The sequence below is a fragment of the Manis pentadactyla genome, chromosome 13 (assembly GCF_030020395.1).
Source record: "Manis pentadactyla isolate mManPen7 chromosome 13, mManPen7.hap1, whole genome shotgun sequence".
NCBI lineage: Eukaryota > Metazoa > Chordata > Mammalia > Pholidota > Manidae > Manis > Manis pentadactyla.
In genome coordinates this window covers 56,454,264-56,480,775 of record NC_080031.1, presented here as the reverse complement: position 1 = coordinate 56,480,775, position 26,512 = coordinate 56,454,264, and the positions used below count along the sequence as shown (strand labels likewise).

Sequence of the window (26,512 nt, the reverse complement as noted above, 5' to 3'; positions counted from 1 at the left end):
CGAAAGCCTGAGTAACCACACAATCAGCACTGCACGGAACCAGGAAGCCCAGTTTCCTGACCACGGGGACACCAGTGCATCTCTGAGTAGTTATCTGGACATCAGGAATGCTGTGCCGATATTTTTAGAATGAGTTACTCAGTCTAATACATTTATTTGACCTTTAGTCATTTGCTGACCCACAGTAAACACAGAAAAGGAACATACTCTTACTGGACCCTAGACACGTTGGCAGCTGTCCCCAGAGGGTGCAGCTGTCCCTCACGGGATGAGCCCTGGTCGGGTTTCCTTTTCTTCTCCTGAACAAGCCGGTTCTGCTGGTTCAAGGCCTCCGTGTTAGGGCGGGTGAAGCCGGCAGGTAGGGCTTTGTCCAGCGAAGTCAGCAGAGGCCGGAAGAATTACGTGAGACTATAGGAAAGGCAAGAGGTGAGAGGGAGGCTGGGGAAGTTTCCCCGAGCCGCTGTCAAGCTCTCATATTTACTGAGCGGACGTTTGAAAAAAACAATGCACAGCACATCAGAAGGCTGTGTGCCAAACAGGATGCTGCAGGGAGCCTGCAGGCAGCCACGCAGAGCCATTCTGATGACTTCAAAGGAAAGCAAACCCTCCGCACCCAGTAATAGACAAGCGAACGACGTCATGCTGCAAAGGGAACAGTGTTCTGCTTCCAGGGCGGCCCTTCTGCTTTCTGGTCCCGGACTTGGCTGTTTGGCTTCCCACGGGTCCCCCTTTTTGTTTGAATATTGTTGGTGCTTCTTGGAACACAGCAAGGTAACCAATTTTTGTTCTTGATGCTTGGAGGAGGTCATAACGAAACAACCCATTAGGAGGCTACGAGACAAATGATAAGATTAACAGACAAAGGGCTCCGATGACCCAAATACGTGAATTAATGCCACGGAACCAGTTTGTTGGGTTTAATCATTTCATATTATTGGATAACCTGTTCAACCTGTATTTGTATTTTTTGTTGAATATCAAGTAATTGTTGATGTAATTGAGTAGAGAGAGCATTAATTTCCATTGGAACACTGGAGTAACAGGCTTCTAGCAACTGTTTCTTTACAAGGTCCCATGAGTGCTGGGATTGATTATGTGGTGTGGGTAAAATTACAATATTTCCAGAATCTCTTGCCTGGCTTTAGTGCATCTCCATTCAATGGGTGTTTCCAGGGGGTGGAGAGAAGTAGGCCATCTCCATGTAAATAGGTAATTATAAGGGGGAGTGTAGGCTTATCTGGACCAGAGAGGTTGTGTAGGTGTCCCTTCTTCTGCAGCCTGGTTGCAAGAGACACAGAGGAACAGAAGTGGATGACTGCTTGTAAGAAATAAACTTTATTTCTCCCTTTGATTTCGGTTTAAAGGTATTTGCCCCCTGAATTACATCTGGTGGTAGATGGCAGGACCTCTGAAACTGAAATCTGTGTGCATGGGTGCAACCCTTGAGTGGGCTGCCCCTAGAGTGGGTGGGGAGATGCCCAGAACACCCACCTGTGGATACTTGGGAGGCCCCAGTTGCTGCAGCAGTAGAGGGTGCAGCTTCAATAATGCACAAGTTTATCATAAATTACACGTATGGTACCTCAAGGATGGAAAGATGAGTTGTCAAATTACCAAAATATTAAAACATATGTAATGGCATTTTAGGAATGATTCATATTTTTTGTACATCTATCCCTACCACATATTGCTTCTCCACATGTTAGGCATATTTATTCTAATACTGTTTAACTAATGAAACAAATGCTACACTAAATTCAAATGTTCAGGCATATATAATAATTTTGCTAATAAAAGGTCTTGGCAAAGGATAAAGTATTACACTGCGTAGAAAAGAACACACCAAGTCTAAAGAAAGTTTCAACCATTTGTATCTGGTTCCTGGAAAGTAATTTTTAAGTCTTTTGAACATCTGGGCTAACAGAATTTTTTTTGTCTACCAGAGAATATGGGGAACATGATAGATGATTCTAATCCTGTGATGTGTGCTGAGGACCATGTATCTTGTTGTTGCTCTGTGTTTATTGAAGTTCATTTGACACACAACATTACATTGGTTTCAGGTATACAGCACAGTGTTTCAGCAGTCATATATATTATTAAATCCTCACCCCATCTGGTGTAGTTAAGTGTCTGTCAACATAGAAAGATGTTACAGGACTATTGACTATATTATCTATGCTGTACTTTCATCCCTGTGACTAATTCATATTATATTGTGATTCTGTGCCCCTTTATCCCCTTCACCTGTTTCACCCACCCACTCCAAGCCCTCCGCCATGGTAACAACCAGTCTTTCCTCCATTTATAGGAGTCTATTACTGTTTTGATCATTTTGTTTTATTTCATTTTTAGATTCCATGTGCAGGTGAAGTCATATGGTATTTGTCTTTCTCCACCTGGCTTATTTCATGGAGCAAAATACCCTCTAGATCTATCCATGTTGTTGTAAATGGGAGGATTTCTTTTCTTTTTATATCTGAATATTGTGTATATGTACCACATATTCTTTATCCATTCATCTAATGATGGACACTATCTTCTTCAATCTCTTTGATGAAGGCCTTATAGCTGCTATTGTATAGGTCTTTCATCTCCTTGGTTAAATCTATCCCTAAGTATTTTATTGCTTTTCAGTACTATACCATAGTAAATGAGATTGCTTTTTAAATTTCTCTTTCAGATACTTTGTTTTAAGTTATAGAAATGTAACTGTTTTCTGTGTATTTAGTTAATATCATGTGACTTTACTGATGCAAATTTCTCTGACAGCTTTTTGGTATAGTCTTCAGGGTTTTCTGTACAGAAAATCATGCCATCTGCAAATAGGCATAACAGGTGTTAATAAGGACGTAAAGAAATTTGAGCACCCTATCTTTTTGGTGGGAATATGAAATGGTTTTGCCACTTTTGAAAACAGACTTGCAGTTTCCAAAATGATTAAATACAGAGTTATCATATGGCATAATATTTCCACTCGGTATATAGATAAAAGAAGACATATGTCTGCAAGAAATTTGTATGTGAATGTTTAAAATAGCATTATTTATAATGGCCAAAAAAAGTAGAAGTAACTAAAATGTTCATTGACTGACGAATTAGTAAGAAATTATAATATTTTCATGTAATAGAATATTATTGGACAAGAAGGGAAAGTGACTTATTGATGCATCCTATAACATGAATGAACCCTGAAACACATTACACTCAGTTTAAAAAGGCAGTTTATAAAGCACATATTGTACGATTTCATTTATATGATAGATACAAAAAGTCAAATCCAAAGAGTCTGAAAGTAGATTAGTGATTCCCTAGAATTAAAAGAAGGTTGGGGAAATTGGGAGTAACTCCTAAAGAATGCTGGGTTTCTTTCCATGATTAGAAGATGTTCCAAAATTAATTGTGATGTTGGTTGTACAACTCTGAATTAAAATGGAATTCATACTTTATATTAATGAATGATATATGAATTATGCATCGGTAAGGTAGTGTCTTAAAAGTATAAATAAGTCTATATAAATAAAATTACATTGGCTTGTGAAAAGCAAATGTACACCAGTGGGAAATAGGTTTTCAGATGTCCTTTGGTTCACACCCTCAGGAGTCTCAGGCAGTTACTAGCACAGAAATCATTTAGGTCCTTCTGTGTCCTTTTATTCCTATAGCCAAAATTCCTTATAGGCCTACAGATGAGCTAGTAGATTGAGGTATTTCAGAGTAATAAACCAGAAAAAGCTAAATATGCTCAATTCTCCCAATCTAAATGGACAAGGATGTAACCAGCACATATTCACGGTTAGTGAGGTCTGTTATTAAATATATTTTTCCAGGAACCAGGAGTGTGTTCTATGTGCACTGTACTGATCCAGCTTATTCAATGGAACTGCCCAGTGTTCATTTAAAACTGGAACTTAAGCTATACATATGGGATATAGAATTGTTTTCAAGGAGATTTGAAACAACTTTTTGATAGATATCATGATCTATATTGCCTCCTATACTCTAATTTTACAATTAATGAGGATTATTTCCATGACTAAATATATATTTGAACAGCTGAATAAATAATATAATAATTGCAACTTCAGAATTCCAAGTATTTCTGAGATTATTCTGCCAGAAGAAAAACATCACCTTTTTAAAGCATAAGCAAAACTAGAGTTTCTGCCATTCTGAGATGAGGCGGGGCTCTAATGACAAATTGCCTCTTGATTTAGACTCCATCAGATTAGGTGTAATAGAAATAACATTGATAGTAACAATTGTATTGGTAAATTTAAAGCATTATTGATTTTGACATAATATTTTTACTTTTTAAATTTTTAAGTAAAATTTACTAATAGTATATCTTCATCATCATCATTTATTACAGAAAACCAAGAATAATTTACAAGTCATCTTAGATGCTACTAAAAGACAATTTAAAAGATACAACAGAAATAGTAGAAACAGAGATTCCTTTGGAATCTCAGTTCGGCATAAACTCCACAAACATTGCCGAAACAGATATGATGCAGGTAAAAGTATATTGTGATATTAAAAGAAAATTTAATTCTTCAAAGATAAATATAGGGTCAAAATTTAAATAAACATAGAAATAACAGATGTTTTTCTAATTGAAAAACATAACTTCTATTGATATATTAAATACACAATAATAAAACTTTTAAATCAAAGTGATATGTCCAGAAATACAATAAGAATAGGCAAAAAGGTACATTAAAATACCCACAATTACTGCATATTTATAAGTTATAAGGACTTCTAATACACTAGCAATCTGAAATGAAACAAAAATGAAAATGAGATGAAACTTTATAAATGCAAGACTGGCAACTATTGGAAAGTTGCATTTGACCATGCTTTAGCAAGTACACGTAGTATCATGCTGATGGGAGTATAAATGGGTGAAGATATTTTTTTTTATTAAGGTGTCACTAATATACATTCTTTTGATGGTTTCACATGAAAAACGTTGTGGTTACTACATTCACCCATATTATCAAGTGCCTCCCATACACCACTGAAGTCACTGTCCATCAGTGTAGTAAGATGCCACAGAGTCACTACTTGTCTTCTCAGTGCTACACTATCTTCCCCGTGACCCCCACACACCACGTGTGCCAATCATGATGGCCCTCAATCCCCTTCTCCCTCCCTCCCCACCCACCTTCCCCCACCCTCCCCTTTGGTAATGGCTAATCCCTTCTTGGACTCTGGGAGTTCCTTCAGTTTTGCTTTGTTGTTATACTCCACAAAAAGGGGAATCATTAAAGCCGCTACTGTCATCCTGCTAAATGCCTTTTTCTACAGGCCATTTCAGGAAATGTGGAATTAGATAATCTAAAGAAATAGGAGGAGGCCATGTAATCCTAACATCCGAAGAACTGGCTTGCCTAATTTGTATATTGTACTCTATGTTTATACCTAGACAAAGAATAAATGTAATTTTAATAACATTTTTTGGCAAACTTATAGAAGATGCCATTTTTGTTATATCCAGTGTCTTCTCAATAAAGATAAAAATGAAGTAATCTTGTAATTTAGTATTAGAAAGAAGTATGCCTTTATGTGTGAGCTTGTACATTTTCTTTTAACACAGTGTTTGATGTAACATTAGAAAATTGAGAACCTAAATAAATGTACTATTTCAATAATACCTAAGATATTTTTGACATCTTTTTCTCTATTTTTTCATTAGTTTATTTTGAAAATATACATCTTTGATATTGTGTTTAATTTGGAAAGGCTATCTCACATCTTTTCACAAAAACAGCCAATCAGTAAATTTTATATGTGTGTATATATATATATATATATATATATATATATGTTTTTTCTAAATAACTGTTTACTTAGAGCTTTATCTTTATATGCTCAATGATTTTAAAAAAAGCAATGTTATTGTATAAGTATTAGAAACAGCTTGGATTGTACTATCAAGAGAACCAAGTTCTACACATAAAAATAATTGGTATGTGACTGAAAATTTCTCCTCACTTTTTCTGAGCCTCCAATTCCTTATCAACTCTGCAAAACTGGAGTAATAATGAGATCTTTTTCATAGGTAATCAAAATTAAAAAACACGGTGATGTCAGTGTACAAATTTTAGCTACTTCTCCTAATTCTCACTCTGTCTTTGTGGCTTCCCTGAAAGTACAGCGACCACTCAAGCAATGGCAAGGGAGCTTGCTCAGGGCTGACATCTCTGCTGGCAAACCCCAGTTCCCAGTTTGCTCTAAACTAGACAATATCCCCTATCTCCCTTCCGCCTTATGTCCTGGTGTAATGGTGAATTGTGGTGGAATGTCACGATGAAACCAACAAACCCGTAACTCTGGGGGGAAATCCCAGGCAAAATACCCTTGAGACCGAAGACAGTCAAAGGGAGAAATAAGGAGGAGAAACAAACCCGTTTATTCCTTACAAGCAGTCATCCACCTCTGCTCTCCTGTGTCTGCCTCACCCCAGCTGCCAGAGAAGAGCCCCACCCAACCTCTCTGTCCAGATAAGCCCCCGCTTCCCCTTGGGATCACCTACTGATGTGGAGAAGGACGACTCCTCTCCACCCCTTGGAAACACCTCCTGATATGGAAATGCACTAAGGCCAGGCGAGAGATTCTGGAAATAGTGCAATTTTACCCACAAACCTCATTTCTTTTTTTTAATCTCAGGGTTTTCTGTTTTCTGTTTTTCTTTTTGATAATTTTCTCACCACCTTTGGTTATTGGTGCTATTATTGGAAGATTGGATGGTTATGGTCAATATACAAGAAGGGATGAAAACAATAATGGGACCTTTTAGACAATCAACTATGCTGCTTTCAGGAATTGTACTGAGGTAGGGCAGGGCCCTGGGACAAGCAGCATGGTTAACTTTTCCTGACTATGATGAAAAATGCTGAGATATAAACAGTATAGTAAGAACAGGAAGGACTCCACCTTAAAGCTAAGATTCCATTTTAAAAATCAGTAAGTTAGAAAGCAAAATTCCTAACATATTGTTTAGCGAACAGACAATAACTCAGAGCACCTTGGGGGCAGGGTGTGCAGTCTAGATGGATACGGTCCCAGAGGGAGGCTGCTATCCTGGGGAGGAATTGACCAATTTCTTGTGTTAAGTTAATTTTGCAGAATTACCTGGAAGATTGATAATAGAAGAGACTTAATGTCTTTCACTGGTGATAAGTATTTTGAGACCACTTTACAAGTCTATATCCCCTGGTCCTTTGAAAAATTCTTAAAAGACAGAAACCCCAGTCTTTTAGCATGCCTCATCTCTGAGGGCACCCACACTTTTTCTCTCTGTAAGTGCACACTTTTAAAAAGCTTTTTCACTGCTCAGCTTACTGTGTTTTGTCTTTTTGCTATTTCATTCTATTTACAAGTCTCTATTTTGCCCCTATAAGTACGGAGGGGCTACTGAGAGCTCAGATTTGGGCTTGCAAGTTACCCTCACCTGGGTGAGATCCAGGGAACTGCAGCTGCAGGACACTGCCTGAAAAATTTCCTTTCTTTGGGAAGTTCTCAGAATATCATCTCACTCTATCCTGTGCTGCATGGCTGCCAAATCCCGGATAATAGAGGCTTCTCCCCATGCAGTGCAGATCCAAGTGGACAAGGGACACCAAGTGACCCTGGCTTTAAGAGATGACAAGGGGATCTGACTTATGCCAAGAGAATGTTTAGCAAACATTTCCCTCTGCAGCTCTGCATTTTCCTGCTCTCAGCTGCCTTCAATGCTGCTGCCATTCATTTCTACTCTTGCTCTAATGAATTCCTTACCTATACTCTTATGACCTGCTAGAAAATTCTTTCTTATTCAGAGTCAGGAATCCTCCCTCATCCAGGTTGAGGTTTCACCTGGTGCACAGGAAGAGACCTCCCAAATGCAGCTGCCTGGCAATAATAACTTTCAGAATGAATTTCCAGTCTCTTGTGTTCAAGTACTGCATACCTGAGTCCTTTAGGTGACAGCCCAAGGAGTCTAAATTTATGTATCATTTATGTTATTACCAGTCAGTGACTTTACACAGGAAACAAAAACCTGCTTCCTCCTCCGACTTTTCCTGTCCACTTAATGGAAGAAACCCAATTCTCAATCCTGGCTTCATGGAAGGGATAAAAAGGACATAGCATCATAAAGAACTTGCTGAAATGACATTCTAGGTTGGGAGAAGGAATGGAACCCAAATCTCCTGAACCCCATAGCTTCCGAGACCAGACTGTTTTCCAGAGAAAGTTTTCTAGTTCGGCTAAATTGAAATAAAATGGTAGTCACTGTTTATCATTTCTCCTAACTTTTCTAATATGCATCTGATCTATCTGGCAACTTTTTAAGGATTTCTTCCCTATGAGTTCTATTACTCAGTGAAGTGAACACCTTGCCAACATGATCTCCTTGCTGGTTTATTTATCCTGAAACCCATTGTTGATGTGGCTGCATGTGGCAAAGTCTGTATTCTTTAAAAAAGAGTCTGGATCACTTTAAAAAGGGGTAGAAAGTATATATGGTTGGAATACATAACTGTTTCTCAGTATGTAAATCCTCTGCTTCTATGTGTGGAAGCCCATAAAAGACATGCAGAATTGAGTGCACTGGGCTCGCTGGTGCTCTAGTGCTCTGTCACGCACAGTAATACAATTTATCTTGGTTGTCATTAACAACAGAAGCAATATATTTAAGACCAACTGGGGATACAGAAAGAAATGAGATTTATGTTTTCATGCATTTGGAAATACTGACAATTAAAAGCTAAATTGAGGAAAATAAAACTTGGGAATACCTTCTAAAGATGAACTATCTATTCTTCCTGACAATCTATTAAAATAAGGCATACTTTTATCATTTTAAAAATATGTTATTGGGGGAAACTATGTAAAGTTACAAGGCTACATCCACAAATTAAAAACACAGAAATTACTTATTACGAATATACTTTGGGCAAAGCCCTTTCCAAGGCACTCTTTAGAGCCCAGAGATAATCTCAGTATATTTATGACAATGAGGAGGTTGTACCACAGCAGAGACATGAGATAAGAGGATAACAAACATACAGGAAAGACAGTAATAAGTGTTTTATTTAAAATTTAAGTATGACAGGTGTTGAAGAAGAGAGGATTCAAATTTGGTGAGGCTGTATCTATTTAAATTTTACCAATTTTCTAAAGTTGATTTGAGAAGTATGATTTGCTAGTTGTCAGTCTTAATTTTTGAGAGCTAGAGCAGCAAGGGAACATAACCAGTGATTTAGGTGCTCACCTGAGTCCCAAGTTCAACATCTTCCTCACAATTACCACACTCTTCGATTCTTGTAACAACCCTTTCGAGAAATTATTAGTAGCTGAATTTTACAGATGAGGAAACAGATTTATATTAATTGAATAGTTACTCCATTACTGAGCGACATATATGAAAAACGGCAGCCAGGATTCTTGGATCTAAAATCTTTTTCACTGGCTTGCCTCCTTCTAATTCATTTCTTTTTAGGAAAAAATGCAACAATTTTATATTTTTTCTTGAAAGATTAAGTGACAGTTTCTGTAAAAGGAGACCACATTGGGAGTGAAGGACTTGTCACAGACAATTATAAGGAAATGCAAAATTTTATTGTATATATGAAAGCAATAAGAACAAAAGAAGCAATGGACAGTCATCAGAATATATGTGGAAGACAAATTCTTAATATTTTATTTATTTTTTTCATTTGGAAATTATATACATATGCACACACATATACACACATGCATATGTATATTTATTATATATATTCTTCATGGGGACAAGAAATAAAGTCTAGTTAGTTCATTAGTGCAGCCAGATTCCTAGGTCTACACAAAATGACCCTTTGTTAAAAAAATAGCAAAATAGTATGGTCTGCAAATGCAGGTGGGCAAGTACAGGAGCCATGACTTCTTTGTACATTGTACAAAATATCAAAGTTTTCATTATTTCTGAAAATTGTGTGCAGTGTTTATATAAAGTAAAAGCTGAAGCTTACACGTTCTTCAAGTGACTACATTTTAGAGACCACAATTTGATACACCTGTATTAATGGAACTTAAGCCCGAAAGAGAGTGAGTGAAAGCCAGAGTGAATGAATCTATACTAATAAGAATCAACTATTATAAATCCCAGATTAAACCTAAACTGTCTGAGGATAGCCAAGAAAAGTATGTGTTGTCTAATAAAAAATTTCCTTGCACAAGTGTCTAATGAGACTCTTGGAAAGACTCATCCCAAAAGAAGGGAGAGCCAGATGCACCACGCATAGCACACTCATAAGGCCTCGGGGCGGACAGAGGGAAGAATGCAGAGAAGGGCAGTCTCTCTACTATTCATTCCATCATGGGCTTCTCTGTGAACCCCTATAAGAAGAACTAATAAATATGGAAAAGTCTTAACTCACAACTTTATAACACATAACTGCACATGCAGCAAGAGGTTCAGAATCTTCTAAAAACAGTTATACACAAAAAGAAGAAATAATCACAAAACCCAGTTAATCAGCAACATTACCTTGAGCGCATTAGGGCATTATTATCAAGAGACCTGGTTCAGACCACAGCACCTGAGGGAAATGGTAGCAGCAACCCGCTGATGTGGGACAGCCTTGAATGTGCAATGAAACCAGCAGAAGTGGAAGTAAAGCTCAGAAGCGATATTTGTGTAAAAAAAAGTCAGAAAATGGCCAACCAGAACTTTCACATGAGCACATGTGAAATAACCCTGACCACCCAAAGTGTTTAGTCTGAAGAGTTCCAATGAAGGAGATGCCAAGAAGCATGAAATGTGGCCACATTTGTAACTACTGGCTACTTAAGTATGGAGAAATCAGGAAACCAGAGTAAGTGATAGGAGAGAAAAATACATTTTATGTATATTTTCTACTGTGAACACATTAAAATACAGAAGGGTTAAGTATTAATATGTACCTATCTTTCATTTGTGGGTATTTTAGGATTATGACAGTTTTTACATTTTTTACTTTCTCAGAGAGCAATTTCAAAGAACAAGTATGAAAGTATATCCCTTCTTACTCTGCTTTTCAGTGAACAGACCTTCTGGAAGCAGAAAGAGATTAAAAATACTAGTTTAGTCCAGTGCCTGAGAAGACACATTATCCTAATATATACCTGGTATATCTAATTGTATATCTGGTATTACATATATGTCAAACTTAATATTGTGAAAATGTCAGGAAAATCTCACATCCAACATTTCTGGCTACATGTTGTGCCCAAGAGAGTCTTAATCTTCTCCTCAGCTTGACTAAACTTTGGACAGGCTCTTCCTGAGCATGGACTCCTGACCTCTCTTAGGACATTTACTATAGGAAACATTTAATTATGAATCCTTTCACTGCCACTACAGAACTATAGATGTAAATTTTCAAAAAGACTTCTTGTAAGTTTTACAACCTAGGTTTGTCTTTCTAGAGGCCCTGGGAGCCATGCCTTTGAAGTGTGATCATTAGGGAAGACAGAGCCCCTGTCTCACAGGGTCTGGGATGGGGGATAGAGCTCAGGAGCCTGACCTCACAAAATGACTTGCTCCAAGTTGCAAAACTACCTGCTGTCATGAAAATAAGAGAAAGTTTACTTTTCCTCTGTGTAAAGCCAGTAAGCAAAAAGAGATGTCCTATCATCTCCAAGCCTAACTTTTAAAAATTCCCCAGCTCTGTGTTTCAAGCAGAGTTGAGCTCAGACCGAATTCTGGCCTCTCCACCCTCTTGCGATAACCTTGAATAAGGTCTACCTTAATTATTTAACTTTGTTCAGTGAATGTTTAGCCATTTTTGTTTTGACATCTTCTAAAATATCAAGTCTACATGTTTTTGTTTATTTAAATTAGCATTCTTAATAATTTAAAATAATTAACATCAATACCACCCATGGGTTTTCAGGACATGTGTTTCATTTATCCTGTTTTGTAGCTCTCAGCCATCTACAGCAGTTTTTTAAAATCCTAGTAAGCATAAGAGAGGAGAGACTGTGAATTGTACAAATTGTTAACCATGTCTCAGAATAAGATATTTGTGATGTGAGGAGGAGTAAAGAAAATGGATAAAAGATGTTTTAAAAAATAATCTACAAATTTAATTGTGCATGCTATCTTTCCCTTCCAGCTGCTCAGTTAAATGAAGAACTGCCTGGCTTTGTAAATGCCCAAGGGAAGCACATTAAAAAGGAACACAAATATCCAAAGATAAACCAAATGTTGACTTAATTCAAATTTTTAAAGTATAGTACTTCCCAAGAAGTCTGAAAAGAATTGAGAAATTCAATGAGTTTCAGTAAGTACATTCAAAGTCTGTTCCATGAAACACTTGTCCTCCAAAATGCTATCGGAAAATATGCTTTGTTAAATAATTGTGAAAAATGGTGAATAATATCAACATGAAGATTCAAATTATACATCAGTTCATAAAAACTGAACATTTCGCAATAAGCCATGAGGATGTGTTCAACTCAGTCATGCCCAAATCTGTTTTCCTAAGGAACTTTTGTGATTGGTTCATGGTTCTCTTTCCTTAGCACATTTAATACAGAAAGCTAAAAAATATGCTGTCACTCTGGGGAGAAGGGTGTTTCAGGCTAGGGGTGAACCCCCTATGAAACCGGTGAAACCAAAATAAGTCAGGGGAAAGAATAGGTTGGGAGAAACCGTTTTTATTGCTCACAGCTTGCTCAATCCACTAGCTAGGCCCGGCCCCAACTGTCCCCCTGGGCTGACACTCTCACTCTGCCCTCTCAGCACACTAATTCCTGTGAACCTCTCTGGGAGGTACTCCGTGGGTGGGTCCTTGATGACCGGCAGACACCAGACCAATTACAAACCAGGAACAGAGTGGAAGAGAGAATGGCTGTTCTCTCTCCACCCCTTGTCCCTGAACTCTGCAAGAGGCTGCAGTGGTAAGCAGTTACTGATATGTAAATAGACTAAGGCTAAGGCAGGAGATTCTGGAAATTCTGCAATTTACCCCACATATGCAGATCCTTTCAAACCTACATCCAGTTATTTTAAGCTTTTGTTGTTGTTCTAAATGCTCGGTCATTATGACATCTGGAACAGTAACAAACATGTTGGGCATTTTTTCTATACTACGGCCTGAATTTCATGCTGGGGAACAAAAATATATGTGAGTGCATTAAGATCCTTGCAGGAAGAACATGAAAACCACTAACAGTTTTTTTTTTTTTAACTAGGATTTGGTAATTTTATCGTTTTAAAGATTTTCATCAGCTCCCCATTTCTCCTAAGGCAAAAACTAATCACTATAAAATGGTATTTAAAATCCTTCTACCCACCACCCACCCATCCACATGAACATTTTTCAGATACCCAATGTATTCATGCTTCAAGAAAATAAACTTCCCATTTGTTTTCACTTGTTTTCTTCTTTCTCATTATCCACATTGCTTTCTCTGCCTAAGGTCTTACAATTTGTCCTGCTGGCACATTCTTATTTTCTCCTTAAGGCCCTGTGCAAACATTGCGATAGTCTCTACAGTGAAATGGTGCTACCCACCCATCCAGTCTTCTAGTGGAGAAACCTACTTCACAGAGACTGGGAAGCTAAAAACTATTTTCTAGACTCTTAGGCAAGCCTTGGTTGTGGCTAGGAGGGAACTGGGATCTATCGCTCAGATGTATTTCAAATTTGGACGTCAGAAGGGAGACACAGATTTCACTTCTGTTGCTCTCTTCATGGCAAATATCTGGGTGGAATTATTTTTCCTGGGGAAATATTAGCAGTGGTTGCGATGTACAGACACTGGCTTCATGGCCGCCACAGGTATGGGGTATGTGGTCTCCAGGGTGGATGACAGCAGGCATGCAACTGTTCTAATGCTGGATGCTGTAACAGCCGATTCCTGTCTGCTTTTGGACTTCAGAATGGTCACTTGGTGACTTCAGCAGTCATTGCTGAAACTTCCCAATTAGGCAGATTCCTGATCGTAGAAGATGCAGCTTCTGACTCAGGTCTGGAGTGTGGCTTTGGGGGCCATTGCTTAAAGCCCAACTTGTTTCTAACAGTTCTAAACATTTAGCATGTGACTTAAGTGCACAGTCATCAAGGCTCTTTCTGTTTAAACCATAACCAGAGCGTATTCTGTTCTCTGCCATTGAATCCTGACCTTTAAAAATATATCTTCTGTGAATTCTAGTTTCTTGGCCATTTAGCTGTTTTTTTACAGAGCCTTGTTTACATTAATAGCATTTATTAAATCATGTTTTTATAACAGTGATATTGTAATGGCTTTGCTACCTTTTCTTTCCTCTGCAAAAGGCAAAACATTTCTTGTGTCCTCTCGTTTCCCAGAGATGCCAGCCATCTACTCGGATTCCACTGGTTGTGACTAAGTTCCTTGATGGGCTTTCAAATTATGAATTTAAATTATGTCTCTTTCTTATTAGGGTAGAATCAACTGTCTTGTATCAGTTTATCCATTCTACATGGAATTATAAACTATCTTCCTTTTAAGATTAGAAAGTTATTTTCCCACAATGAACAGTTAAGTATTTCCAACATGCTATTTATATTTATTTTAATATTTTTATAATCACATGTACAATTCACAAGGAATTTAATGTATGAGAGAAAAACATAAAATTTTATTAAATAAAGGTTCCTCACTGACTTGAGATGCCAGCTTTATTAGGTGCCATAAATCACACCTACCTGAGAGATTTTTTGTGTTCCGGTGAGGACCCATTTTCCAGATATTATACCTTGTTGTTCTTACTTTACTGTAATTTCATAATATGTTTACTATCTCACAGTACATGTCCTCTCTTCTTCTTCTTCTTCTATATTCTCACATTTTTGTTGTATTTTATTTTTCAAATGGAATGAAATCATTTCATTTTTAAAAATAATTTCTTTGGAATTATAAAGCTTACAGATTAATTTGAGGACATTTTCATTTCTTTGAAAATTAAGCCTTTCTATCCAGAAACAAAGGGGTTTTCTCAAATTGAGCAGGTTTTCTCTGGTTTAGAAGTGAACTTTTATATTTTTATTCATATAATTCTTGAACATTTTTTCTGATCTCTATGGCTTTGTAGTTGGAATTTTAAAAGGAGATTTGAAAAAGCATTCATTTTTAATACATAAATATGTTATTTACTTTTGTATGTTGATTTTTCAACTGCCCACATTAATGAATATGTGTATGCTAACATTTTATACATAATTTAATTTTAAAATAAATTTGTACTGCAGCTTATCAAAGGCCTTTATGAAATATTTTAGGACAATACCCCCTTTGACTAATTATTTATTTTTTAATACTACTTAATTTTAATCGAAATATTACTATTTTCTCTTTTTATCAGTGGGATTCTTGAGAAGTTCATCTGTTCTGCTGATCTTTCTATGAGGAGCTTTAGATTTATTTCTCAATTATATTATTTTTTGCTTTCTAACTTTTAAAAATATTTTCTATTGTCTAATAAATTAAATTTTCCTTTGCTTTCATTATTCCCTTTTTTCAAGTTATGGTTTTTTGGTTGTTTTTTTTTTGCTAATATTAGGATATTTTGAGTAGTATTTCTTAACCATTGCTGCCCATTAGAAACAACCCTTGCATTTATTTAAAAAAACAACCCATGGATACTATGATCCACTGCCAGAGTTTCTAATTTAACCAGCCTAAGGGGGTATTCTTCATACAAATCTAATATACAGCCAGAGTTAAGATAATTTGGCCTCAATATTACATGTTAATAACTTAAATTCCTTAAGTTATAAACTTTTGTCAATTATTAATGTGATGTCATTCCATGTTTCATTAGATATTTTTCTATCATCAGTTTTACATATTCTATAATTTTAGTTTATATTCATTTTCTTTACTTTTTGATGTTTTATTTTCCTTAGTAATTATATTGCTTTTTGCTGTTATTTAAAATTATACTATAGTGTTCTAATATTATGATTAAATACAATTCATATTTTTTATTATTTAAAATTTTTGGAAGGTTTTGATTGTGGTTAAATATATTTATTTTATTGTTAAATAGTAACCTGTAATTTTTAAAGAAAGAAAGATTATTTCCCTTTTCGCTATAAAATGTAATGTCCAATTATTAACTACTCTAATAACAATGATAATAGAATAAAATATATCACTATAAAAGTGTAATAATGTTGACAAAACTTATTGAACACAGAGAAATAGTTAAAATCTCACTGTAAAGTTATGTTTATGATTAACTTTTTGAATCTGTAACTATTCATCCTTTTTGTGTTTATAGCTACTTTGTGTAAAATGGTATTTGATGCATAAATGCTCTACTGAATTTTACATTGTTCTCACTATTATACAATATCCTGTTTGGTTTAAGGTAATGATTGTTTATGTGCAGTTAAAGTTTCTAATAGACTTGTAATAATTCTTGCTTTTATATATTAATCTTTATATCTCTTTTCATGTTTTTACTTTTAATCTATGCCAATTAGCTTTGTTTAAAAACAGGATTTGAGAACTCTTAAATACCCTTTCTAATATTAATACGTAATTACTGTCACACACACGAAATCTGGTCTTTGTTTACCATTTACACTTTCTAGTTTTTAAATGTTTTTGCTTCTTTTTTATGTGAAATGTATCTTTTCTGTTATTCAATTTGGAACATTACATTTGGAATAATCAAGAGCTATTCATTTATAATACTCAAAATGTTATTTCTCTAATTGGAATATGAAGGAAAAAAATCAACTGTCTGCCACCAGCCAATCATAAAATCCCGGGAAATAAGCATGTTTTCACTCTCCTCCTAACCACTTCCACTTTTCAGCTTTTTTTTTCATGACATATAGGACTTTAAATTCAGATTTTGTCACTTATTAATTTTTACTCTCACTGATAAATATTTATTACATTTTACTCTGCTTAATAAGTGTCTATAATTCTTACAGAATAATAAATACCATAAAACCAGTACTCAGAATAGCAATATTACTTGAAAGCAGTAATCAGACTGATCATCCTAATTAATATAAAATGAAATCAGGCTTTTACACCAAAGATTATTCCTGAAATTAATATCAAGATTATTCCATTGCCGTATTTATGGAACATTACATTAGAAGCCTAAAGCAATTTATATGCCTAATTTCACTAAATTTCCTATAATTTCCAGCATTGTAGCACAGAAACAAAAATTACTTTTAAATACATACTTGCATCCAAGTAAAGTTAAGGCAATAATAAAACTTCAGCTTCTGGTTCAGTGATTTCTTCATTTCCCTGTCTCACAAAATAGTAACTATTTTCTGCCTCTTCATCAATATAGTCACATAGAAAAAAAAGTAACCATTTTGAAGTCCAGATCACAGTAATTGTATAAAATTGATTTCAATGAATTTTATCAATCACCACTAGTAGCTTAAAAATTATCTTCCATACAACCACCAGTTAAAAACAGTCTTAATTGGACTAACTATCTAAATGTTACTTTAAAGAGACAAGAAGGCATTTCATATTTTATGAGGCAGTATAGTTTGGGATTAAAACACTATGGGCTTTGGTATCAAATGGTGTGTTAGAGTTTTAGCTCCTTGATTATCTATGTAATTCTGTAAAATTTACTTAACTTTTGATGCTTCCATTTTCCTTTAAAAGAGTTCATTATAGTGAGTTTCTCATGAGTAGCTGTGAAGGTTTAAATGGTTAAAGAACAAAAAGCATTTAACACAGCACCTGGTGTGGACTAGAACTTAATAAATGGAAACCAGAGACTAGATGTCTGTTGTGACTGATTTATATTTTTCAGTGAATATATGTCTATGGCTCTACTTATTATGCATCATATGAAGAATTGATATTCAAAATATATACAGACTAGCAGAGTATCTATAATATCTATAGAAACATATCAGAACAGTCACCTGACCTATCAGACTAGCCCATTATGTACAACTACTCATGACCACTTGCTAAATATCAGCGGTGTGAAATTTTTAAATTACATGCTGAGAGGAAGCTTCATGTACACATAAGTTTATAGTTCTTACAATGTTCTTTTGTTTTGTATCCCTATGAATGAATAAGTATATGTAAAGAAAAAATGCTTTTTTCTGAGAAAACAAAACACATAACCAGATTTTGAATAGATTCCCATATTAAATAGAAGAGAAAGAAGCCAACAGGAAAGTGATTAGCTTGATAAAACAAGCTATTTCACATGACTTTTATAACAGTAAAAACTAGAACAGAGGAGAAATAATATGACTTTTAAATTAAAATAGTCTAAGATGAACAAAGAAACTGAAGAAACTATCATTGAAATTACCAAATATGAGAAAAAAATTGTAATTTTCTATATTGAGGGCATTCCCATTATAATTTTAAGTAAATACCTACATACAGCTTCATATTTCAGATTGGCTTTTTAAAAAATAATAGAAGAATTTCAAGATTTAATTTCTGAACTGCGCTAAAGTTCCTCCATCAGTGATACAGTGACATTAGCAGGGGTGATTGACATGGATTCATCCCCTTGAGATGCCCAACTGACCATGCTGTCTGCGCTGAACCCTCTGAGGAGACACTGAATAAAAACAATCTTGTTTTTTCCTATAATTATAAAGGTATTAGAATGCCATGTAAATACAATTAATGAATGTGTATTTTGAATGATTTAGGTAATCTCTTGGCACTCTCCTGTTGGTCCCTAGAGTTTTATTTAAATACACATTTTAAATTGCAGGGTCTGGGTCAAACAAGAAAATGAAACTACTTGTTTGTTTCAGATTTTTCTTAAATCATAAAATCCATGTAAGCAATGACTTTTCCAAATGACAGAGGTCTTCAAAAATTATTATTCTTACTTCACTGGAAATTTTTCCAAGTCAACAAGAATAGCTCATATATAAAAGAATGAATGAAAATTCAGTAATTAAATAGATGATTTTGAATTGCAATTCTCTACCTCAGCAAATACGGTTCCTTTTAAAATATGTGCCCTTTTATTTTACACAGATTAATTATAAATGTTGACCTACATCATTTAATACAAATAAGCACAGTCACTACAAATTAATAATACCATGAATGGAAATTCCAGATCTTAAAGAGGAGCTGTGCTGAGTAGGCTTAGCAATGCTGTTACTATACCAGCTCAAAAATTGTTACAGAAATGACAGAAAATGTGAACATATGAAAGGAAGAGTTACCAAAGATCAGAATCAATAATGGAATACTTCCAAATATTACCACAAAGAACTTATTGTTGAAGACAACAAATTTTCTATTCACAATGTCAATCAAAATTGACTGGCAGAAAGAGGATGAGGTGATCAACACCAAGAAATGGAGAATAATGGGCTGAGGCAGAATAACTGGCTACCTTGTGGACTGCCTTTCCTTTGCAGATCTATTAGTATAAGAAGGAAAGAAAAACACAGCAAAGGGTGGATTTCTTTAGAATTTGCCTTACTTGTATCATTTCTATGAAGTTTAAATCCCTACTTTTCAATGTAAATTATTTCATTTTTCCATTTCAGCATTGTCAATACTTTCTCTTTTTTAACCTAAATTGTCCTTTTATCTGCTCCTGAGGGTGAAATTGCTCTGCCTCTTCCTGTGACACCAGGCAGTTTTAACAGTTCCTGCTCATCTACTAAGAGGTGACCTGGACTGACTTAATCTGACTTTCTGAAAATGTATGGGTAGGTTCATTTTCCTCCTTTTCTGCTGTTTAATGCAAATTTTCCTTTATCTCTTGAGTTTATTGGTTATATACTTAGACTATGTCATCAAAAAGGTCTAAATACAGTGCTATTTATTCATTTACAAATTACCTGAGCTTGAATATATTTCTTAAGCAATGCTATTACTCACTTCATAGAAAGAAATTTAAGTAATTCATATAAAATTTTAGCATAATTCCTGGAAAATTATTGCCTAATATTATTGATGGCAAGTTCTTATTATTCTCAAGATGTGTCCTCTTTTCTATTTACCTGGAAACCAGGGTTGTATTATTCAACTCATTCGCTGACCTCCTTGTGTTGTTTTAATTGCAGAAATACTAAATTAATTGGTTATCAGTAAAAAAATTTATTACAAAATAGAATAACTATTAAGATCCAACTTGATACTTCTGTAAACAAATCCATCTGTCTAGAGGCTGTGTAGTGCTGGTCCTTCAGTCCTTGTATTACACATTAATAGAATATCCATTATATTTGTGGGCAAGAACACACAATATAATTCTAACACAAAAATCATGCACATAATTTCTCAATGAATATTAGCTGATATTATCATGACTATTATTATTATTATTCTTGTTACTTCTTTTTAGTGACAAATAATATTCCATTGTGTCGATGTACCATGGTTTATTTACCCATTTACCTATTGAAGAAAATCTTAGTTGCTTGCAAGTTTTGGCAAGTATGAAGAAAGCTGCTTTGAACATCTGTATGTTGGCTTTTGTATGAGATACGTTTTCAACTCCTTTGGATTATTTACAACAAGCATGATTGCCAGATCATATGTTGAGTATATTTACTTGTCTAAGAAACCACTGAACTGTCTTCCAAAGTGGCTGCAGCACTGTGTTTTCCCACCAAAGAGTTCCTGCTGCTCTACATCCTCACCAGCATTTGGTGGTGTCAGTGTTAAAGATTTTGGCAATTCTAACAGGACTGTAGTGGTATCTCATTGTTGCTTTCATTTTCGCTTCTCTGATGACATACAATTTTCATATGTTTACATGCCATCTGCATATCTTATTTGGTGAGGTGTCTGTTAAGGTCTCTGGCCCATTGCGGGTAAAATTGCAGTATTTCCAGAATTTCTCACCTGTCTTTAGTGTATCTGTGTATCAGGTGTTTCCAAGAGCTGGACAGAAATAGTCCATCTACATATCAATAGGTAATTACAAGGGCCTGAGAGGGTTTATCTGGACCAGAGAGGTTGGGTGGAGCTCTCCTCTGCTGCAGCCGGGTCACGAGAGAGATGGGATGACTGCTTGCAAGAAATAAAAGGGTTTCTTAACTTTATATCTTCCTTTGACTGATTTCTGTTTTAGAGGTATTTTGCCCCAGGATTCTACCCCCTGGAGTTACACTCATTTTTTAATTATGCATTTTTCTCATTGTGAGTTTTAAGAGTTCTTTGTACATTTTTTATAACAGCCTTCTATCAGGTGTGTCTTCTGCAAATATGAATGAAAGCATAAAGTCCAGAAAAAAGGGGTTCTCCGTAGAGCTGTAAGTAGTTCCACTCAGTTTAGAGCATGGCAAGCAGAATGGAACATAGTCATTGTTAAGATTGTAATAGGATGAAGAAAAATGTTTATGAATGGGAGAGTCGGGGACAGGTGTGTTCACTGAGTACCAAGCTAAGGACTGTAAAATTTTATTCAGCAAGTGAAGGATAGCAAGGCAGTTATTCCTGCAATCAGGAAAGTGACTCAATTTGAGATTAATCCCCATTTTATTTATAAGCACAATTAACTCTCGATTACATTGTGCCTTGTTAATATAATTAAACTTATAAACCTGGGCTGCTAAGCACTGCCAGAGAAAATTACACAATTGTTGGAATTAAAGCCACAAAAGTTTATGTTCCCTACTTCAGTAGTAGTATCAAGAGTACCGTCAGTACTGCTTGAAAATTCTTTACATATCCCCGGTCAACAACTGTTTTGTTTGTTTCTTTTTCCCCCCAAAGGCCATATGAAACCCTCATCATTAAACTGTAGTCCTTTATTTAGAAATCACAGTTTCATGTTTGCTTCAGAAAGGTCTGAATTCAGGTAAAATTAAAACAGATTTAAAAATAATGCATCTATGCAACATCAATTGGACCTTAACAAACAAGTGATCATAGTGAATTTAATAACACTTCAAATATTCTTTCTGAAGAAAAACTGATCCCAGTTAATCTGATATGTGAGCAGAACTATTATCTGACTGCTTTGGTTGCTGTTTATTTTCTCTACACAACTCGTTTCTATATATCAAGCATCATAAAAAAGAAAAAAAGAAAAACAGCCCTTGCCACAGAGCTCTAGCACCCCCAGAGTAGTCAGTGAACTGTCACCAATGATATCAATTATGCAAACCTGACAGCAAATGAATGTTTTGCTACATACTATACAGTGGGTAACACATGATAGCATTTCATTAAAGACTACAATCCATTAAGCACCATACAAAACCACAATGTATTCTCCAAAATAGCAAACACTGAAATTACCCTAAAATATTGCAAGCCTAGTAAGCTCATTTTTTCTCTCTCCAGGATGAAGAGCCAGAGGCAGGTGACATATAAACTGTTGATGTGCAGTTATATCATTGGACAATAGCTAGGTTGTAAGTCATTGCAAAGCAAAGACTAAAAGAATGTTCTCTATCATCAGAAGACATATGAACTATAGTCATCAAACTCTAAAATCTTATAAAGTATTAAAGAAGAAAACGAAGCTAAAAATCTCTCTGATGAATTCTTGCAAATGTAACTCACTTTTCTTCTTCAGCCTCACCCCAACCAGGCAGAGTGGCTGGTGCCTTATGTGGTGTTATGATGGGGACACTTAGCACCAGCGTATCCTTTTTCCTGCTGACCCATCATCAGGTCTGTCCTGTACACAGAGAACTACTCATTCTACCTAAATTGTTATACCTTCAGAAGCCTTCACTGAAAATATAAGTATATTACTTGAAGATTACTCACACACGGATAAGCATCTTTGAGTTCATGTGATTCAGGAGCTGCCATCTAGCTTAGCAATGTCTAAATAACATGAGCAATAGGAAGGGAAATGCCTACAATATATAAGGTGCTTGATATCCTCAGCAGAACTCCGTAAATCAGCATTATCAACAGCAGGAGCAGGGCCTCCCATGCAGTCCAGCTTCACTGCCCTCCCAGCAGGCAGGACACTAATAATCAACAAAAATGTGATTCTCCCTTGTCTCAGGATAAAGTGTGCCTTAGTTCTACTCTGTGCTGAGCTGGAAGAACTGAGGGAAAGGCAGATAATAAGAAAAGCTCATGTAACTGCCTCTGCAAAGGCAAGAACAAGGGGTGACTAATGAGGCAAATTTTTCCAACCCAAAATCTCCAGTGGTGGAAAAGGAAGGAAAACGATTTATGGGCCAAAATAAATCCTAGACCCCAGGAAGCAGTTTGGATCCTAATGAAGAAAACTTACCAGTATCAGTATCTGAACAGTTCTAATGTGTTAGGTAACATATTGAAAAAAATCAGGTGGTTACCACGTTAGAACTTCTCATATTGGCTAAGTATGATACTGATTTGTTACATCCCCAAATAAGTGAGTGTCAAAATAGGAAAAATGGGAATTGTGGAATATTAACCACTGAAAGAAAAGTACACAACAATGCATTACTAACTTGATAATTTCATTTCCAAGGATATAGTTTAACTTTTCCAGAGAGATTTTCTGTTGGTCTGTTGGGAAATGTGTAAGTTCAGTCTTCTACAGTTACAAGAACTGTTCTCTCACCAAGGAGGCTTTAAAATGCTCTCCAATAAATAGCCAGACGTTCTTCTGGAAAAACTCCCTGTGAATTATTTATGTCAATAGTAATGACCACGAGAAACTATATGGATCATAACAGTTAATTTATTAGTGTTTGAGATAATTCTGTAAAAGTAATCAATAGTTTTAAGATGCAACACAGACCCTATTTATCTATCAACCAGAGTGACTTTATAAATTATTTGAGAATTATATTGAATAACTGGATATTAGAAGATGGACAGTATTGTCTGTATTTGAGATGAAACAACAAACAACCTCTGCTTAGGCAACATTTTTTTGTGTATGTAATTCAAAATCTGTTAAACCTATGTAAGAATTACAGAAGTGGTCATCAATTTTCAAACATATGAAGAAAAATATCCACCTGAGCATATCTGTCAAATATATCTGGAGCAAAGAAAACTTCCAAATCAAGTACACAAAATATATACCAATTTTTGTCCCAAATATTTGAGCATATTTTTTACTAGAACCCATTAATAAAGAAATAATTATCTGAGTAATCTTTAAATACCATGCCTCTTGTGGTGTAACAACTATATCTATATACACACACCCATACACACACACACATATATATATATAATTCATGATTTATTAATATAAAAGATTAATAGGTTTTAGGTCTTCCTAACCAGACTTTCTAAATAGACTTCTGTGTATATCAACATCAATTCTTACTTTGTTTTGGATTTCTACACACCTTTCCTTTTAGTCTAAATAAATCTGTTGATATCAAAAACATTATTGTAATAAATTATTTAAAAAATTAGTTTCTGTGCTACCCAAGATATTTGTCTGGTAGTATGGAATCGTAGATCTTTATATATAATGCTATTGGTGGTTCCTTAGGATATTATAACCCTGATTTTGTAAATAGATAAATCTGTAATGGAAAAACAAGCTCCATTTTAAAATCATTTAATTATTTCTGCTATCCAGTTTGCATGCTTTATTCTATGCATATAGAATACTAGCTACCTATCAATTTATTTGTATCCACCTATCTATATCATTTTTTAAAATTGTTCTTGGTTTAATTAACACACACAAAACACCAAACAAAATATATGGTTTATAAATATCCCCTAAATGAATATATAACTGTTGGAAAAGAGAAGTTGCTGATACTTACAGGATTTAAAGCTGAAGACTTTTTCCCTCCCTTCTCGTAGTAGCTGATGGAATGCTGCTTTCTAAAAACAGCAGCAATGGCCTGTGCATATAGTAAAACAACAAATTTGAGTGGATCTATACTGTTGGAACTCAGCCAAGAATTAGGAGAACTGCAAATTGTAGCTCTCCAAAATCTTACAACTACAGACTATTTACTGTTAAAAGAACATATGGGATGTGAACAGTCCCCAGGAATGGACTGTTTTAATTTGTCTGATTTCTCTCAGTCTGTTCAAGTTCAGTTGGACAATATCCACCATATCAAAGATAAGTTTTCACAAATGCCTAAGGTGCCTAACTGGTTTTCTTGGTTTCACTGGAGATGGCTGGTAATTACAGGTATGCTTTGGTTACGTAACTGTACTCCTATTACGTTAATGTGTGTGTGCAATTTAATTAGTAATTTAAAACCTATACATGCTGAAGTTACTCTACAAGAAGATATGTCAAAGAAATAATCAATCTTCCCATATTTTCTTCTGCCTGCTACTTCTATAGCTTTTCTTCTTCCTTCCTAACTACAACCCTTAAATGGAATTCGTGCCTCATATCAAATTTACCGAGTATCATAATTCTTCCAAGTGGTAAAGACACCTCAAGACAAATGCTGGGCATAGAAGCAACATGGCATAAATATGCAAAGAAGTAAAAAGCTAACCTTTTCAAACAATAAGGCTTCTCTCTCACTTACCAACTTAACATTTCCCTGTATGGTCCCGGAAGATGACTGGTTAGCCAAAGACGGGTAAGATTCCTCAAGGGAGAAACAACCTAAGACAGGCACAGTCGCAGGGGGGCCATCAGGTGAGAAAAAGGGAGATCAACAGAGGTGAGGCTTAGAACCTCACCCCCTCTGTTCTGAGAGAAATCTTCTGCATACGTGGATGTTTTATGGCCCTTTTCTAGCTTGGATTAACACATAGTCTACAGGCACACACCTGATCATCTACATTTGCTCTCTTACAACACTAAACTATGTTTTCTACCTTTATCTTGTATCTACCTACCACTTCAGCATTTTATTAAAAATAATAATAATAAAGAGAGAAATATGGTATCCACATATAAATCAAGTATAAAAATCAGATGAGTATTCATATTTGAACTGTTTATAGTTCATAATGCATAAGCAAAACCGAAAGCTTCTGTGATGACTGCCCTTGTAATGTTCACCATGTAACTTATTCACTATGTAAGAATTTGTTCTCCATGTAAGAACTTGTTTGTTATGCTTCGGAAGATTGGAGACTGACAAAAATTAGGCTTGGGGTGGATTAATGATTGTGCATTGAGCATTGACCCCTCTATACAGAATTTTATTGTTGTTAACAACAATTTGATCAATAAATATGAGAGATTCCCTCACCAAAAATATATATATATATATATATATATATATATATATATATATATACACACTTCCAATTGTGAAATAAATAAGTAACCGGAATGTAATGTATAGCATAAGGAATATAGTCAAAATATTGTAACAACTTGGTATGGTGATAGCTGGTACCTAGAATTATCATGTATATAAATGTTGAATCACTGTGTTGTACACCTGAAACTAATGTAATACTGTGTGTCAACTACCCTTCAATAAAAAATAATTATCTAAAAATAAAATAAAATAAACAAATAAATAAATAAAAAATAAAAACAGCAGCATTGCTCCTGCTATTGCACATTTTTTGTAATGCCATTGAGGCTCGGGAAGGATATATGGCCTGGAGAAATATCCTTCTACTTACTTTTCACCAATACTTCTAGGCACTCAGTTTCATTCTGATTTTAAGTTGT

General features: G+C 35.2%; 1 long non-coding RNA gene across 1 annotated transcript; it reads left to right on the top strand.

The window, feature by feature from the left end:
* Positions 1-238: 238 nt before the first annotated feature.
* Positions 239-25,214, top strand: LOC130680342 (uncharacterized). The gene is made up of 4 exons (XR_008993318.1): positions 239-771; positions 12,129-12,296; positions 19,573-19,682; positions 22,270-25,214. It is a non-coding gene; the product is annotated as an uncharacterized LOC130680342 (long non-coding RNA).
* The last annotated feature ends 1,298 nt before the right edge of the window (positions 25,215-26,512 follow it).